The sequence below is a fragment of the Kogia breviceps genome, chromosome 1, assembly GCF_026419965.1.
Source record: "Kogia breviceps isolate mKogBre1 chromosome 1, mKogBre1 haplotype 1, whole genome shotgun sequence".
Taxonomy (NCBI): domain Eukaryota; kingdom Metazoa; phylum Chordata; class Mammalia; order Artiodactyla; family Physeteridae; genus Kogia; species Kogia breviceps.
This window is the reverse complement of record NC_081310.1, coordinates 130,699,758-130,719,425: the sequence shown is the minus strand read 5'-3', so window position 1 is coordinate 130,719,425 and position 19,668 is coordinate 130,699,758. Positions and strand designations below refer to the sequence as shown.

The 19,668-nt window shown below is 38.0% G+C and overlaps 1 protein-coding gene across 42 annotated transcripts in view; it reads left to right on the top strand.

Moving 5' to 3' along the window:
* ADGRL2 (adhesion G protein-coupled receptor L2) overlaps nt 1–19,668 on the top strand; it is a 626,947-nt gene that overhangs the window by 437,227 nt on the left and 170,052 nt on the right. For 27 of the 42 annotated variants that reach the window (XM_067043859.1, XM_067043852.1, XM_067043830.1 and 24 more), the window contains exon 1: nt 10,860–10,950. The exons of 3 other annotated variants lie outside the window; for them this stretch is intronic. The gene's annotated coding sequence lies outside the window, so the exon portion shown is untranslated. Of the gene's footprint in view, nt 1–8,939; nt 9,444–9,552; nt 9,730–10,859; nt 10,951–19,668 lie in introns of those variants that run through there. 12 more of the 42 variants (XM_067043845.1, XM_067043794.1, XM_067043733.1 and 9 more) reach the window with 9 other exon arrangements.

Genomic DNA, 19,668 nt, shown 5'->3' with positions numbered 1-19,668 from the left:
GCTATAATATTTGTATAACAAGCAACTGCCTTATTGAACTAAATATTATAATAGTATTTATGATTATAGGATTCTAACTCATTTTTCCATAAATGTTTTCCAACAACCAACTACAGCTCAGGCCCTTTGCTAGACAACAAAGAAGCCACTGTTTGTCAAAAATCTGAGAGTAGGAGAAATGATTAGAAAACGACTTCATCTGATTGGTGCATACCATTCTAAGCAGTATAATGTTACTTCCTATATCATACAACTTGGAGGTTATTTACATGTCTAGATACAAGAACATGGGTAGGGAGGAAGGTGCTTCCAGAGAGGAAGTTCCAGAAAGCAGTTTTAGACATCTAACGAACTTCTCAAAGACTACTGTCTCCCTGAGAGTTCATGATGCTACTTTGGTATATCAGGGGCTTTAAAAGTTGTGTGAGAGTGCTGGGTGATTCTCATACCTCCTTACTAAGATTTGAGTATTGTGGGTAATGGGTATGCAATGGTATAGTCTTATAGCTGGTTTTACGGATGGTTGGACAAGTGGGAGAAGACGTGGAGAAGACAGATTTCAAATTTTGTTACATGTCACAAACACAGATTGAGATTTTCATGTAGGTAAAGTTAGTACCTCCCTGGTAAATTAAAGTTAAAAGAAATTTGTTGAAAGTATGGATCACAAAGTTAAAATAAAACTCGAATGAACCCACCAAAACCTTACATAATAAAGAGGGGAACAGTACTACAAAGAAAAAACTGGATGGAGTTTCCAAAAGAAAGGTGACTTACAAGGTTTTACCATATATATATATATGATATAAAACTTGTTTTGTTGTGTGTAGGAGATACATAAGTGAAAGCTTATTTTCCTGCATGTTTCAAAATAAAATTGATAACTTATCATAAATTTACTCCATAACCTCACCAAAGTTGGAGAAAAATCCAATGGTTTCATTATTTTTTATTAATAAAAATGCATCTTCAGGAGAAAAGAATAATAAGATCTATTTGAGAGAAAATTTTGTGAATAGTCTGTGAAGAGAGAGTATATAGTTAAAATTCCTGAATGCCATGCATATTAAACATATTATATAAATTTTTATGTCCTAATTAGTTTTGTGTACTTGCTTATAAATTTTTGTGTATATTCTTATTTATTTTCCATGTGTATTTGCCGTTTCCACAGATGATTTATTTCTCTGGGGATGGCGTATGTTTACTACTTTTCAGGAGCACCTCGAGCACTGAATTGAGGAAAGCAGGTTTTCCTAGTATTGAATAATTGCCTTTATTAGTCTTGCATTTTGAAAAATATGTCAGCATACAATCTCAGTAAAAATGCAGGATTAAAAATGAATATAGAAAATCACATGCATGTTTCTCTGACATTAAATCACCCTGCTGTGTCAAATGTAGCACAAATGGCCTTTTAACAGGGGTTCTGTGCAAACAGTGGGTGATCAAAGCACACATGGGCAGCAACACCAAGTCACACTGCTGGTGTCAAGGACAATGTATTCTGAATTCTGTTTTGTATTTCTTCTGTGATATTGTGCCAGAAGACAAATATATAGACACAGGTATATACATATACATGTGCACATATTTTACAGAAATTAAATAATTCATTCAAATAAATTATTTAAATGATTTAAAAATTCTTTTGTCAAACAGATTAATGGAACCTTGTTATTCAAAACATAAATCATTTTAAATGAAGTGGCAAAGACTTCAAGGGCTAATAAAGGTTTTATGAGAGATAAACTTTTAATGAATTAATACTTTTGCATGTACTTATTTTCTATAAACATAAATATACACACAAATGCTTACAATGATATTTATATCAACATTTCTGACTGATTTTTTAAGAAAACAGTATTCGAAGTGTTTAAAATAATGTATTTTTATAGATTTGTTTTTTAGGAGCTGATGGATTACAATTCACCAAGCAAAGTAGAAGGAGGTTTAAATAATAGTGCCATAAATATTATTATTTGTGTAATGAGATAAAATAAATGAACTTTTTTTCTATTTGTAACTTATATGAATCCAGTGATCATTAGTCTTGAACAATTTTATATATGCCTTTTTCTAGGGCTTGAAATGTATTTAACACTCAAGTCTTTTCGCTGTGGAGGTCTTAATCAGAAAGATATTTTGCTCTAGAAAATTATGGTGAACTAGTATTTGTATAACAAGACCTTAATACCCTGGGAAAAATTTTAAGGATTTTTATGAAGCTCAGTACACATTCTTAAGCTAAATTTTGGCATAGTTTCAATTGAGACTCCAGTGAAATTCAATTGGTTTATTTTATAATTAAAAACAAGGAAATCATAGTAACAAAAATATATAATGTATAGCACTCATGTTTATAATAGAAACATCCATAAAGAAAGAAACATGTTCTAACTTTTCTCATTACTCCAGAGGGAATTGCATCTTTAATCACACAAAGCACAACTGCTTTCTAATTTTGTTTAAAAAGTGTTTCAATACTTACAAAAACCAGATCAGGTTATTGTAAATCTAGAGCAAATTAGAATCATTGGCCTCTGCTCAGCTCAATGTAAGGTTTCTATGTAAATCATAAACTTAATGGCATACTAAGACACACATCTGTTTCAGTTTTGTAGAAGTTAATAATCTAACTAGAGTATTTAAACACTTCTTTCATTAACTGGAAAATTCAGGCAAAGATAGACTTCCCTCAGTGATAAGGTGTAATATTTTACCTCTGAATTTTGATAAGCTATAAATCTACCTAAGTAGTTAAAGAGTTTTCTAAAGATTGAATTTAGTATCTATTTTTGACATCACATGATTTCCTCCTATATAAAAATATTCAATATAAACAACAGGCCAGCATTATCATCTCAAATCTACATCTGCATAATTCTTTTTGATTTATATAAATCATATTTAAAATCATTTTGTAACAGGGCACTGGCAAGTAAACACTGAATAATTGTATGAAATGTCAAAATTCATTAAAAAAAATACTTTTCAGATTCCTTATTTGATTACCCATAAGTTTATTTTAAAATGATAAATGATAGTCTTCTGGGGATACATATTATTTAAAAATAGTTTACATACTTTGATTTCTCAAACATTTACATTTTATAGCTAGCATTCTTTTCTCTGATTTTAATTTTTTTTTTTTTTTTTTTTTCCGGTATGTGGGCCTCTCACTGTTGTGGCCTCTCCCGTTGCGGACCACACAATCCATGTGTATGTCTATAGGTCAATAAAAATTATAACTGTAATATAAAAAGTCCAAATATTATATACATTTATCTCCCAAATTAAATCAAATAATCATGATAAATTCTACTCCAGAGTACGTGTTCACGTAACTAAACATCAGAGTTTTAAACCTCAACCAAGGATTTGCACAGGCTCCAGACGCGCAGGCTCAGTGGCCATGGCTCACGGGCCCAGCCGCTCCGCGGCATGTGGGATCTTCCCGGGCCAGGCACGAACCTGTGGCCCCTGCATCGGCAGGTGGACTCTCAACCACTACGCCACCAGGGAAGCCCTTCTCTGATTTTATTTTAACAAATTCAACTTTTCTCTGATTTTAACAGATTATAAATATTTTCCATGTTATTTCCATAATCTCCTTCCTTGAGACATGCCACTTCATATATAGCAGTAGCAGAGTATATTATAATGAATTATTGTGTTTCAATTATCATTAGATAATAAACAGGAAATTAGTTTTTCTTGCTGTTTATTCTACATTGTCTGAACAATGAAATATACATGGTTTGAATTTGGGTCATTAAATTCAGGTAGTAAGGACATAGTACTAATTAAATTGGTGTCATAAATTACACTCCCATAATGAAGGGGAACACTCTTTTAATGCACTAATAATCCTCTTTAGTTATATTGTAGATATGTGATTTTGGTAACCAGGATAGTCGGAGAAGAGTGTGGATGGTTCAGTGCAGCACATCTCCATCACTGAATCAAAATCATTCAAAGAATATATTATCCAGGTGATAGTTTGGCAACTTCTTTTTAATGTAGAATAGCAGGAGAGATTATGTGTTTTTATTGTTTAACCTAAACCAGAATTTCTTCATTGAATATCACTCAACAAAACCTTATCATTACCAAATCATTTCAGTACTTCTTTGAGATATCCATGACATTTTAGTATGATTCTAAATTTGGATGCTAATTAAAAGGAAAAAAAAAAGATTCTTTTCTAATGCACTTTTACCTATCACAAAAACGCATGCCTATTACATCATTGTTTGGTCTAGGACCTAAGTGATGGATTTCATAGTGACTAAGAATGCATTGTAAAGAGTTGCAATAAGTTGAAAACTTAATTATAAAGATTTAAATTATTCTTGAAAATAGAGATGGCAACATTCTATTATCAAGAAACTATGATGAGAACTCTGTTAAGAAAAATCTTTGCAAATTGCTGTTCTAGTTTCCACATACTAAGACAAATTTATTTTTATTAAAATATATACAACCAATAAAGGCCTTTTAAAAATACAGTAAAAAAGATAAGTGTAGTTAAAAAATAACCATCATATTAATTAGAGGACAAAATAATGAATAGTGTTAGTAACAGCTTATACGATCAAAAAGTCAAGGTCAAACATCTCATGTTACACAACTTTAGATTATCAAATATTTTCAAAACTGTACCAAAGCAATTTTGTGTTTAAAAATACTAAGATCACATATTTCAATCATTTTATGCTGTATCATTAGGATAACTTCAATGTATTCTAATATGAAATATTAGAAGTGTTATATAATTATATCTTTGACTCACTTTCTAAAATGCAAAGAGGGCATTTGTGAGTTTGTTTCCTGACTCTTAAAAGCCTTTTGCAAGTTTTGCCATACTACAGTGAACTATGACATGAATAATCAAAGTCATATTCTCAGAGGCACTAAAAATTCAATTTAAACTTGCGTGAAATTGCTATTTCACAAAGACTTGTGCTTTTAGGTTACTTTTAGTTTAACAGTTTTTAAAAAAAATTTAAAGAAATTTCATCTGTATTGTTGACAGAGGTTTGCATGTATAGAAAAGGGACGAGGAGGCTCATTTTTAAACTACATACTTTAATAAGAAAACATTTGGTTATGAGAATTAATGATGAAAAAATTATAAGAAGTCATAGACAGCTTTCTATAAAATGAGTGTTCTTATAGTTATACTTCCTGGTTTGACAGAAACACTGATAGAAGATCTATAAGACACGATTATAGAAAATCCTCAAGGTGCAGATATTACCAACAATTATGAGAATAATCTATGCGAAAGCAAGAAAGACTAACTTTGAGTTGGGTAAGACTCAGTGGGGCAATATCATGAGGGGCATCCTTTTTAACTTGCTTACTTTTGAGTATCATAATGGTATAAAAATTGTATAATCCATTATACACACTTAGACATATATAAATACTCTAAGCGCACAGAAAGAGTCAAGCTACCAGTTGTTTTGGTGGATATTTTTAAGAAGTATTAATCACAAACTGATAGGTATTTAATAATATATGTGATCAGGTACTTCTAAATAATATCATTAAGTACAGCACACCATAATCATATTTATAATATAGTTTATACTATCATTATTTTTGGAGACTTCATCTCTACATTTTAGATAGGGTTTGGCCTTCTTGGACCAAGATTTACTCAGCCTGGAGAGAACTGGGAGAAGAATTAAAAGCTTATTGGCTTTGCCAAATGCTTTCATATGTTTACTCTCTCATGGAAAATGAGTTCTGATTTCTTTTCAGCCTACATGAATGGCAAAACTAAAATGAAAAACAATGCTAGGAACTTTCAACCAGTTCTAGTTAAGTCTGGGTATTCACATAATTGCTTTGATCTGCTCTAGAGCTTTGAAAGATTTATTTTCTAGAGTAGGGAAAACGTTTCAGCACTAAGCAACATTGAACAGTAACGAAGAAAAGGGAACACAAAGTTTAGGATGAAATCTAGCTAATTTTATTTCTATTTCTGTATTAAAACCTAGAGCAGTTTCACGTTATTTGTTTTATTTTAGAACTTTCACAGAGCTCTCTCATCAAAGGCAAAAATAATGAATACAATCTATTCTCACTGGTAGTTCTCTACAGCTTGTAGCTCAAACTTCACACAATTTCTGATCCAGCATCAAGACCTGGATCCTCTCTCTGCCCCACCCAAGTCCACCTCCATGTGGCCCCTTTTAGAACTCGCTTACCTATATCCAAGTTTGCCGGGGTGGGGCATTGAAGAGGTTACTCACTGTGTTCTACTGGCTTATACTAACCGCTATACTTTGCAACCACGCCCATTTTCATACTTTTTCAGATTCGTTAAATTGGTACCCATACTATTATCATTCATATTTGTATTTTGACAAGTACCTCATCACTTCCCTCTAAACGAAGATGCCTGGATGGTAAATAGCTTTAAAAATTAGCATAATTTCTGTATCAGAAATATGTGAATCCATCGAATAAAATAATCTTTAGTTTCATAAGGATGTTTAAATTAAAAACATGAGTTTCTACAGTTGGAAAAAACATGTATGGTTAAAATGTCTGAAGCCCATCAATCTCTCAAACCACATAAGCTAATGAGTTCCTTCTGTTTTCCTTGAATGAAATCACCATGCGTGGTTAGATGTTGATTTAACATAAAACAAATGGAAATGGGTGTTTCCTTTGTCCTTTGTAGAATTTATTTTTAAAAACAATTAGCAAGTATTATGAATAAGTCAATGATTTTGCCATTACTTAAATAATAGTATAGATTGTATAGTTAAATTGATTGGATTGCAGGGAATGCATAACATACTCCAACTCCCCTTAGCTTGCTAACATCTGTGGACATTATTAAGTTTCTCATTTCATTTTTGTCTACCATAACACCTGTATTGTTATAAATTATGTTTTGAATTGTCATGAAGTGTCAGACAAATTATGTTTTCTGGATGTGTGTGTGTGTCATTTAAGTGTTCCTTTGTAATGGCAGGTTTGTGGCTAACAGCTTAATTTTGAATATATCAATGCAATTAAAAGCTCTGCTTCAATTCTTTGTGGATACAAAGAAGGTTGAAGCATTATTATGTGTAAAGTGCAAGGAAAGAATTAAAAATTCTTTAATATTTAAAACATTATCCTAGAGAAGGGATACATTTAGATATAATTATAAAAACAGCAAACTTATTATATGCTTAAGAAAAAAGCGTTGAACTCTTTGAACTCTATAAAATACATATACTACTGAGCTAAAATTAAAAACTTGTTTGAGGCATTTCCTACTCCCTATAGATTTAACCCACTTCTGACAATTTCTTTCCCCTCCCATGCATCCTCCTTTTTTTGTAGTCTCTTCAGGAACGTAGTGGAGAGTGACTCACTTATGTCCTGAGCGTCAAAGTGCATCAGACCTAAGAAATGAAGACAGTGGGTTCTTCCTGAGATTCTTTCTGAGAGTTAAACAAGTAGATGAGCCAACATATGGGCAGCTTAATTCAGGCAAAATTTTCTATTGATTACTTACTAAGCTTACTAAATAAAAACTTCAGCCCAAGTTCTGCCTCCCCAAAGAAAATAGCATTAAATTGATCCATGCACTCATTGGGACTTCATGCGAATCATGCCTAGATGAATGAAAATTCTTAAAAGATGAACAAAAGAAAGGGCTAAAATTTTTCAGTAAATGCAAATTATTATCAGTATGACATATCTTGGCTTACAATACTGAATAAAATAATTTTAAATTCCAAGGGAGACTGTGATATAAATCACCACTGAGGTCTGAGAATTCTATGTCTTCCTTCTTTTCAACTACTTTAAAGAAGCCTGATTTAGTTTTCCTAGGTAGATCTGTCGTATGTATAAATTTTGACAGATGTAAAAACGAAATAAGGTTTCACAGTAGCTCTGCATGTTTTTTTTTTCTAGACTAGTTTATATCCTGCACCGATAATATTTGAATTATGTTATCTAAGAAATTCCAAATGGAAGTGTTTATGTAGTTTAAAGCACCAATGCTCTATGTGGCTCCTCTTATCTTTTGTATTGGTGAGAATGTTAAAACATCAATACATTAAGTAGAAAAAAATTTGATCATCAAGGATTCTTCTTTGAACCTGCGAATTATAATGAATCAACCAAAGGAGCATGTTTCAGTTATTCGCACATATGTACTCTTAACTTGATTTTTTACAAGTTGAGAGAAAACTTGACTAATAGCTGGATTTACTTTAGTACTACAAATATCTGGCTTTGTGACAAAATATAGGTATTTAGAGTCTTCATGTCTTCTGAACAATCTGCTGTTTACATTTTAATAACACTGTTGTTTGAAATGATTTCTGACGTATGATGACTGCAACATACCCACAGCAACAAAAAGTACATATTGTTTCTGAAAGCAAAGAAGCTCAAGTTTCATCCTATTTTCTAGAGATTTTAAGTCTTGGAGAATCAGTTTTTCTTGAAAACCAATGAAAACATGCTTCTTTAATTGATGCCTTCATTCATTAGTATAAACAGTGATTTAGAAATACATTTTAGCTCAGAAATTTTGTAATTAAAAAAAAAATCCAGGTTTGATTTTACTCGTATGCAAAGGACACAACTGGCTTTCGAACATTTTTCAAGCACGATTTTCTCCGTCGTGGTCTATTCTCTTTAGTTTAGGTCCATTGTAGGCGCTGTCTGGCTGTTTGCTAACACTACCAACAGAGAGGCGCAAGGAAGTGTGGTCAGAGGACAAGAGCAAAAGCAGTTTCAATGAAAGGAAATGAGGGAAACAGACCTAAACAGCACGATGAATGCACTTGCGAGTAGAGCCTTGTAGTCTCCTTTCCTTCCTTTGCTTATCCTGGTAGGTTTAATCAAAAACAAACAAAACGCTCTTGTGAAATATAGTCAATAAAGTCAAAGTTTGGCTAGCTCTCTGTAACTACAAAGAAAAAGTCATCGCAATTTAAAAAAAATGTAACTTTCATTAACGAGCCCGCCGGAAATCTCAGGTATCAAAGACGCATTAACCATGGAGCGTCCCCCGCGCGCCCCAGCCGGACGGAGGCAGCCGAGGCGAACAGACGTTCTTTCTCCTCCGAGCAGTAACACAAAAGGAGGGCCGCGGAAACTAAAAGTTTAGGGGCCTCCGGCTCGCCGCGCCGAGAAAAGAGAAAACCTGGAGACGGGGTGGGTAAAAGACGCATCCTGGGCGCCTCTCCGAAGTACAGGCTAGGAGAGAGCTCCTGAGCCTGGAGGGAAGAGGGGAGGGGACCCCGAGTTCCGGGCCAACCCCCTGTCCCCCGCCTCGGAGGCCGGAGCGCTGCGCTCTCCCAAATACCTTTCACCCCGTTCCAGAAATAAAATAAATGTTTTTAAAGTGCGTGTGTGTGGACAGGATGGACAGCGCGCGCCGGCGGAGCGCGCGGAGGACCGAGCGCGCAGTGAGTGGAGTTTGGGGAGGTGGGGCTCGGGATGGAGTGGGTGTGTTGACGCTGGGGGCTGGATGCGGAGCCCCGAGACCTGGGGGGGGGGTGCGAGCCGATGGGGAGGGAGAGGAGGGGCGCTAGCCACCGCAGGCCGCCTCCAAGGCGCGTTCAGCGGCCGTGCGCGCGCGTCCCTCGCCGCCGCCGCCGCCCGGACAGCCCTGCGGCCGCCCCGCCGGCGGAGCCGGGGCAGGCCTGTTCTCGGGCGGCTGCTGGGCCACCGCCACCCGAACAGCTCGAGCCCGTAAGTGTCCCCTTTCGCTCCCCTCCCCCTTGCTCGGGTGCACCACCGACGCAGCTGCTCAAATGGAGTGGAAAATGGCCATTGGGCGGCAGTGAGTTATAGATTATCTGCTCCACGTTTTGTACTTAGCTGCCTGTAATCTTCTTTTGAGTTTGTCTGAGCCCCTTGCTGGAAAAATCAGGAGGGAGAGGTTTGGCCTTTGCCGCTGTACAAGTTAATATGTTTATATGGTTAGCCGAACTCGCGGGGGTGGGGAGGTGGAGATTTGGGGTGGAGGAGGTGTTGGAAGAGGAGGAGGAGGAGGAGGAAGAGAAGGAGGCTGGGAGGTGACTCCAGTTCAGACCTCGCGGAGAGTCTGTGTCAGGACTTCGCACTCCCCCGTCTCTCTCCCTCGCTCTCTCTCTCTCCCTAACACTCTCTCCGCTCACACACTCACACACACACACACACGCCGAGGTACCGGAGCGAAATTGGGAGCTTACCGGAGAATCCTTGGAATCGTTGGGGGGGGGGGAGGGCACCTCCCCTCCGTTGCTGCGCGTCGCGTGTCTCGTCCCTATACCTCCCCGCTTCCCCGAGCCCCAGTCCTCGCTTTCAGCCAGTCTTGGGGCAGCGGCCACCGCTCAGCCTCGGCCCGGAGATCCGAAATGTGAGGAGGGGCCGCTGCAGTCTCCCGCCCCAGGCCGCAGGGTCGGCTCGAGGGATGCCAGCCGGCCGGCGGGGACGGCGGGCTGAGGGGCTTCGCCTGACGAACTGAGTTGGCCTCGCGCCGCCGGCGTCTGCCCGCCCCTCCCGCGTCTGCAGCTCGGAGGGGACTCCCAAGTCTGCGCACCTCTGTCGAGCTTTTGCCTCTGCCACCCCTTTCGCTCTGCTTCCCGAATTTCTTATCTTTCCGAGGGAGCGTGCGGTCTGGGGGCGCGTGCGCGTGTGCAAAAGACCCTTCTCGCGGAGCGGCGTGTGGGACACTGCAGGAAAATGTTGACCTAACCCCAGGAGCCGCCCGGCGCTGGCTGCTTGGCTGGAGGAGGAGGCGGCGGCGGCGGCCAAGCAGGAGGACGCGCCGAGCCACGGCGCTGCCTCCCGCTCGGACTCGGTGGCCGGCGACCCGCTCGCGGCCGGCCTCGGCCCTCGCCGGCCCGGGTGGCCGTTGCCCTCTGCGCGTCTCTCCGCGCGGCCCCCGCGCCAGACGGCCCGCCCCCGGGGGCGCGTTCGCAGACCGAGGTAAGAGCCGTGGGAGCGAACAATGTGCCTCTGTGCCGGGCTACGGAGACCTGTTTGCTTTGCGCCTCCCGCCCTGGGGTGGATGCTGGAGGTGGAGGGAGCCGCGGGTCAGTTGGAGCTCGGCTGTTTGTTTATGTTCGGCCGGGCCAAGGGGGAGACCCGCGCCGGCTCGGGTTGCTCGCCCCCTCCTCTTCCTCCTCCTCCTCGGAAATCGATCTGCAGAACTCCCCTTCCCGTCCAGCCTGCGGCTGCTTCGCCCTGCGAACGTAGGGACGCTCACTTGACTGTAGTCTAGTTGCAGGGGGCTCCGGGAGGAGAGGGGAGGGTAGGATTGGGTTCGGCATTTTTTGATTTACTGAAAGCCTGGGTCATAAGGTGCCGTTCCCTCTTTCACAGTCCTTCTGGGGAGGGGGAAGGTGGGGCGCACCTTCCTTGGGGTCGGAGGCCTGGAGGTGAGCGCGCCCCCATCCCCTCGCCTCAGCAGCCTGCAGACCCGTCCCGGGCTGTGAGTGGAGCAGGGAGGCCGAGCGCTGGGAGAGAGTTCTGGGCAAGTGGACGGGGGTGGGGTGGGGTGGGGGGATGGGATGAGTTGTTGCGGGTGGTTTCTCTTCGTCGGTTAGGTGGCGTGGAGAAGCGAGGATGTCAGCAAAGCGCAGCCAGATGTGGCCGGGCCGGCAGCGTGGCTGGCAGCGATTAGGGGCGGCGCAGCGGGGCCGGGCACACGGCAGGCTCTGGGGAGGCCGAGTGCCTCCCGCGCCCGCAGTGAGAGGGCAGCAGCGGGCCGCTCTGGGCCTGCGGGCGAAGTTATGGGGTGTGGGCTTCTGGGCTTGGCTCTGGGGCTGCGAGTCTCTGGAAGCCTGGTCTGTGGGAGCCGGGTGCCTGGTGGGGTGCGGCGGGGGAAATCGGCGTGAGAGGTGCGCGAGGCTGGGGAGGCCCCCCCCCGCCACCGGCGCTAACCGAGCGTGGGCTAGTTGCTTGGCTGGGGCTACCGGACCCGCTGGTGGAGAGGCGGGGGCGAGGGAAGAGACGAAAGCGCCGCAGCGGTGGGGAGGCACTCCTGCTAGAGTCCTTCGCTTGGGATCTGGAAAGTTTGTTCCTTTCGCCAGACTGCGGGGCTTGGGTTAGGGGAAATCGCTGGAAGCTTTACTTTGTGCCAAAGTGTCAATGCGCGGCGGCTAAGGAACATATGTCTTTATTCATATTTATTTTTTAATCCTCTGGTCACTCTGTCCTCTGAAAGCGTAGTTGGAGGGGCAAGTCCTGCGGCGTCCGTCTTCTTTCTCCACCTTCTGTGGACTCCTCCCCCCTCATCCTTTTCCCCTTCTCTGGCCCCCCATTCCGTTCTTCCTGATGCAAACTGTTGTCTCAGATTCTGACCCGGGGAATGTTTTCCTCCTGTTTCTTGAAAGGTGTCAGGCTGCTTAGCAGCTTCTCCAAGCAGCCTGGGAGCGTCTGAGCCGCAGCCACCAGCCATATGGTTCCCGTTACAAAGGCCAGGTTCTTAGGCGCTCTCCTCCTCGCCCCCGCCCCCAATTCTTAAATTTTCTTCTGCATTCTTTACACTATGTGTACTTCTCTCTACCAGAGGCGTACATTTAACGGACGTTGGTTGGTCCATTCATTTCCCTGGCAGTGTTTGGAACGGGCCCCACCGAGTTTGCTCTTTGCTCAACTCGAGTTGCACAATGAGGAAAAGTCACATCCGTTTGGTAAATGATTGCCTGTTGGGATGTCTCTTACTAAATCAAGTTTGATCTTGGGCAAACCTTAAAAGACAGGCACTAAGGAGGCAACCTGCGTCCATAGCAGAAAAATAGAATAGTTTGTATGGTGTCTTTGGCAACATTCCCAGTTGTGATGGGACTCTTGACCTAGGTGAAGGGTAACTTTGTAACTTAAATTTAGTATCTAAGAAAATCTACTTCTGTTCAGGTGTGTTATGGAACTTTTTGTTGTCCCTCCCTCCACCCTCCAATACATTTATGCATGATAGAATACTGCAGAACAAATGTTCTGTTGTTTAGTTTCTTCAGACATTCCGATTCTCTCCTTTTGTTACTTGCCTCTAAAAGAGGTGCCATTTCACATCATTCTGCACAAATTGTTTGAATTAATGCAAGTGTGAATTCTTACCGTTTGAAGGGGACCATTAGCATATCAAAGGTTTCTTAGCTTCAGCTCAATTGAGAAAACTTCAGCCTGTCTTCCATTTGCTTCCAAGTGGAGGCTCAAAGGGCAATGAGAATTGTAAAGGGTAAAAATAGGGAGGTAGATTCAGGCTGTGTTTCTGAACTTTTACTATTTTGTAATTATGTGAGCGAAAAACATTGTCTGTTGCTGTGGAGCCCTTCCAAATGGAAAGACAATTATTTTCTATTGATAAATGGTTTGTTCCTAGAAAAAGGGTGACCTTTTATTTTATGATAGTCACTGTTGCCTGTCTTGGGGTCCCTTCAGTGGAAGAGAGAGTGAGAGAGCTTTTCCTTCTAACTTAATACTTTTCTAGGGCCTACACTTTGTTATATTAGTAAAATGGCTGAGAAAGGCTTTAAATTAATCTATAAAACAATAGAAATCTTATAATAAGATGACACATTTTTATAGCTAGGAAACTTTATTTTTAATATACTTGTTAAATAGGTGAAAAAAAGTCAGTGGAGAGTTTTGAGTATTAAAAACTCAACATGGACTTTGTTAATGCAACTTCCGTTGCCAGTGTAAGTTTGAAAAGATTTCTAAGTGATACTTAAATTTTTCATGAATTTCATATGGAGATAATTGTGTGAATATTGATTGTTTTGTCTCAAAATTTTTGTATTTTACCTAACAGTAAACTCTAGAGGTCAGCTTAAAGGAGGTTTTTCTTAATATATATAGCTAGAGTATACTAATGCTGTTTTACATTTGCAGAGAGATACGTTCTCTGAATTTCTTTTAACAGCTCAATATGCATGAATGAAGAAACAAATAAGAACAAGTACTTGGGTCGTTTGGGTCATTTTATGGCGAGCAGATGGGTCAAGGGAGAACTTTTGTCTTCAACTTCTGGGGAAATATTGGTTTTATTTATTTAGCTTTAGATTGCCTAAAACCTAGTTTTAAGATGAAAGTGAATCTCAGGGACGGTTTGGAGATTTGTAAGCGCATATTTTTTATAGTTTTACCTTTGATGGTTGGTTGATTTTGAACGTGAATTGATATCCCTTCATTAGAGGTCTTTTTTTTTTTACACATGTTCAGAACTTGTTTTTCTTTTAAAAGTGAAAATTAATAAAAAGTTTTGGAGAGAAAAATAATCATTAATCACCTAACATTTTTAGTCTTCAGTGTAATAGGATGATACATTTTTTTCAGATTAAGATGAGGATTTTTTAGTGGCATTAAAATTGTATCTTATTACCCTGAAATCATTTTATGATAGTTTATTTATCTGATCTCTTCAGTTGTCTAAGAAGTACTTTCGAGGTAAAAAGGCTCACATTGATGTAATTGCTATTATTGCACTTAAGTTGCTGTTAACTAGTCTGCTTTGAATGCAGAGTGCTATAAAGAAAACACATTATCCTTTAGAGCTATTAGTGATAATCTAAAAATTGTCTTGAAAACATTGCTCTCCATTTTATATGATGGTGATCGTGAATTCCGCAAATCTCTAAAGGTGTAAAATGCAGTGAAAAGATTTTTCAACATTTAGATGACAAAATTGGACTACTTAGAGAAAAAATTAATGTGTTATAGAAGCACTTCAGCTGCCATTTTCAGTCACTGGGTTACTATGTGTTTGCAACAGAAAACGAATTTAGAAATGCAGATAGCTCTGGGAGCAGGTAGTTGGGGAAATCAGAATATTGAATCATGTGGGGTAAAACAAACCAATTACTTGAGGTTTTGACTTGAAGATTTCCACTAAATGTAATTTTTTCCAGGCTTTTGACTCTCAGCTTTATTAATGGACTAACATCAAAGCAGAAAACAAACTTTCAAGTGTTATAAAAACTAGTATAAGTATACAGATCTCACATGGAGTACTGTACTACAAGTCTTAATTTAAGACAAGCAGTTGGAGTTTTTATTGCTGCAATTTTCACAATGAGCAGAAACGTTAACACCAAGCTTCTGGGCGTTTCCTTTCTTAAAATTATCAAGAGGAGAGCTTTAAAACTAAGGTTTACTTGGGGTTAGAATTTTATTTGATGATTATTGGAGCTTTCTGTGTTTCATTAAAATTTTTAAAATAGTATTTTAGTGCCTTAAGTAATATAGGAATATATGAGCTAAGACTGAGATGTTGGGAAGGTCAGAAGGTAACTAGAAGTCTGCACACCACAGTGATAAAATGTTATTGCTCTGTTTTCTATGAAAATATTTATTTGACCTAACTTTTGTAAATAAATATTCAGTAACACTGAGTTTACTGTCAAGTGTAGTATGAGATGAAGAGAGCATTACAGTGTATTCTATTCTAAGGTATGAGCCAAACCCTACCTGATAGAAATCTGTTTTCATTTTAATAAGAATCCATACCACTTGCACAGATTAACTGTACATAGATTAGGAGTGAAATGCAGTTTTGGAAATTTGAAGAATTTAGTGTCATACAGGATTGCTATTTAAAAATAGTAACTTTAGCTGCTAGACTTGGAAAGGACTTAAAATCCTGTTTGTGTTTTGGTCGTATTAGTTACTAAGGTAATTCGTTTAAATATTAGTTCACATTACCTAAATAGATATCTGTTTTGTAACTATTTTCAAGAAAGGTTAAAACATTTCTGTTTTAAAGATAGATTATGATCATAGCTTGGTTAACTTCTCTCTTACATAACACTAATTGGTCTGTAGTTCCACCCAAATATTCATCTCTTCAAATAATTCTTGATTGAAGGTTGAAAGGTTGAAAAGTATTTAATCACCCAGATTACTGTAATTAGACTTGATGTTATCAGAAAAATTGAAACTGTTATCTAAAATCTTTTTGCTACTCAAGATTGGTCAAGTAGTGATTATTATTTTTTAATGCTTTAAGAAAAAGGTTAAGGAAATGGATTAATTTAGAGATAGTTAATTATTGGAATAATGGAAGTAGAATCCTAAAATAATGTCATTTTTCTTGACCTGGTGTGATAACTTTTAAAGGAGTAACTATAACTAGGATCTAATTCCTAAATTTTATTCACGACTGCAATGTCGTATTTTGAATTTAATATACAGGTTTTGTTCAATATATGTTATAAACTATAAAAATACCTTAAATGCTATTCTGATGTAAGTAGGTATTGTTTTGAGTGGATCATTGTGTCATATAAGAAAAGGTCCTAAACAACCAAAAATACCTAAAAAATCTTTTTAGATCATTTATCTGATGGACTTAATGTAGGCTATAATTTACAGACACTTTCCAATATATTCTTACCAACAGTTTTTAGAAAGCTGTTTCTTACCAAAAAAATTACCTTAAATAAAAGAAAGGTAGACCGAATGAAAGACCCAAGTGCTTAACACCTGCAAGTAAAGTGCAGCTTATAGCAAAATGCTATTGATTGCTTTGGAAGCCCAGAGCAAGTTTAAATACAATTTGTTTAATTACAACAAAAATGCAGTTTTATGAAGTAATATAGTTTGTCTTTGCAAAGGATTTTATGCATTGTGTGGTGGTAAATAAAATCCCATCAGTTGTATAAATTTGTTGAATTACCAGAATGGCTAAAAGAAAAAAAAATCAATTTACTTTGAAAAGCAACAGAAATTAGATTACCTTGGTTAGTAGGAACTTGCTAGTAGTGTCTGAATTGCTTAATAATATCAAAAGTTACAGTGTTTCACAGTGTAAGGATATTGGCGCCTGTTTTTATATGCATACATCTTGTTTACTTGGGGACTTTGGTTATGTGAACATTTTTTCTTTTTGCTTTTCATTTTTGTTTTTATGGAAGCTGTTGCATGACATAGTTGCTTTTATGGATTTCTAGAATTCGTAATCAGTTGATATTTCAGATCAGTGTAGTGAAAAATCAGATGTAATTTTATGAATCAAAAGGAACTAATCCATCAGTAGGGATAGCTAGGTTATAATCAGCCAAAGAAACACATATTCAACATTTTTACTGACTCTAGAATTATACGGAACTCTAAATCTTAAATTCTTATAGCAGTAAAGTGGCATGGGATTCATCAGAGCAGATAGCTGGGCACCTGTTTCACTACCACCTGGATTCATTCTGGCACCAGATTTATCTCAGTGCAAGAACAGGCACAACTGCTTCTCAAGCTACCCGGCTGTTTTTAGGTCATGAAGTCAACTTCCTGGAATTTCTGGGGAAACCAGTTGAAAAGGGAGGACAAATGTCACTTTTAAATAGAGATGTTTAAATCAGATTTTTGCCTGAGGGTAAAATTTAGGTCTGTTTTAGCCCGGATGTAATGTCTCCCTCTACAGAGCACAGCATTAATCACGACCTGACAGGAAAACGTATGCTGAGCAAAACTGGCCCCTGTTGGTCTTGCCATTGATTTTTCCAATCTGTGAGGAGTACATTATAAACATTAAAATTCACACACAGGGATTACACCTTAATCTCTGAATTTCAGTAATGAAATGAGTTGCTTAAAAGAAGCCTACTTAAAGCTGAAGATTCTTTGGGAGACTTTTTTTTAAAGGATAGATTCAATACTTTAATAAAAATAGAAATATAAGATTAAAAAGAAGGCAGGTTAAGCAGAAGTTAACTTCCTGAAATAATGACCAGATCTTAATTGTGTTTTAAGATGTGTGAAGTAACTTCAAGAAAATTTTTTTAATCTGGTAGCTGAAAAAAGAAACAGGGATAAAGCAATTAGTTCTTGGACATGAGAGAGAGGAGAAATTGAAAAGGTGGTTAACTTTAGACTTAGATCAATTCAAGCACATATTACTTTGCTAGACCCAAACCAGATACAACCCTGTGTCTTTCTGTAGATGAATAACAAAAACTTTAGCCATTGTAGTAGCAAAGAAAAATGCACTGTGAGATTCCTAATAAAAGAGAAACGATTTAATTTTGTTCTTTCAGTTATTAGATAACACTCTTTAACTCCTTTCTTGGTCGAATATATACACACATGTACTTACATAAGCATACACTTTTGACTGTTCTGTTTCTCTGTATACATCAATATTTATTAACAGCTATTGGCTAAAAATTAGCACAGATGCAAGTTTAAAATGTAAAATATGTATGATTAAGGTACCTGTTTAAAAACTGATTTTGAAAATGATATGACTTACTTGATCTCTGTTTTGTTCTCAAAGGTATTTCCTGCCTTTGGACCATGAAATTCTTGTGCTGTGCACTCTTTGCCTCATTTTGTAGGTGTTTTTACATCAGTCCATACTTCAAACAGATTATTGCACTGGATTTAGATGACATAATAATCTAACCCCAATTACTGTCAAAAATGGTTCTTGGCTGTCGGGGCGGTCTAGGTGACCTTGCATTTGACTAATACTTTCTCTTGTAGAGGATAGTAAATAGTGTTTATCTGTAGAGAGAGGAAAAGAGAATTCTCCCTGTTTTCTTTATAACGTGAGCTCTAATTTTAATCATTTATTCTTAAAATTAAATAGTATGACACCACTTCATATAATGGGTGAGTGGTTATAAGATTTTCAATAAGGTCTCTAGTTGATAAAAAATTTCTGTTTTATGCAGATTATATTTACTTAATCAGTTGTCAACTGCCATTTACTACATGAAAAAATCATGTTGAAAGTGATTTTCCCTGTGTCTTTACTTTGAAGAAAAGTATTTCTATTTGGAATTGTTATTTCTTTATTCCACTGGTGACTTCCCCACAGAAATTTTATTCCTCTGCTTTAAAAGCCTAACATTTTTTACTGTTTATTACTGTGGTTATTGATAAGAAATTACAGAACACATTTTTTATGTAGCATTTTCTTTGTTCATCTTTTTAATCTCAGGATGCTTATAGTATGTATTAAATCTTAAAATTCTTGGCTTTTCTATGGTTAATGTCCAAGACAGTTTGGGAAATGTTAATTTTGGTGACGTAAGCTTATGCATTTGTATCCCAGTGATTGCACGTATTTTCGTAGAATTTGATAAAGGCTTAGTGTATTAAATGAAGAATTGATCCATTTTTTATATCTTGTTTTCCATTTCAGAAGAGATGGATGTAATTCTAAAACACTTGATTTTGCTTCATATTCATCAACAAATAAAAATTATACTAAAATTATGATATGCTAGATATTTTCACTTTTACTAAGGACACTTTACTGTTTTTGTCCTTTTCAAAGTTCTGTTTGTCATGTGAAAGATATTTGACTATTAGGTGCTTCCTCTTGATAACATTATTGATGATGAATAATGGGGGGACGTCCCCGCCCTTTGTTTTTTTCTGCTGCAAATGCTTTGTCACCCATAGCCTTGATGGAAGCCTCTTTTTATATTGCCTTTGGTTTTAAACTAGGTCTGCAGCCTGAATATTTAAAAGTATAAGTGAAACAAAATTTTATTTCTTTCTTGTAAGTAAAAAGCTCACTAAAACCTCTCACTGAAACATCTGCTTATTATACGTTGCTTTTCCCATTAACCTTATTTTCTTTGTTTAATTGGAAAAATTAAATATAATTGATATCTGTATATTTCTGTATGTTTTAGTATGAAAGTTAGCATATCTTTCATAATTTTATTTGTTTAAGAATCTTAGTTTTTTAAAAAA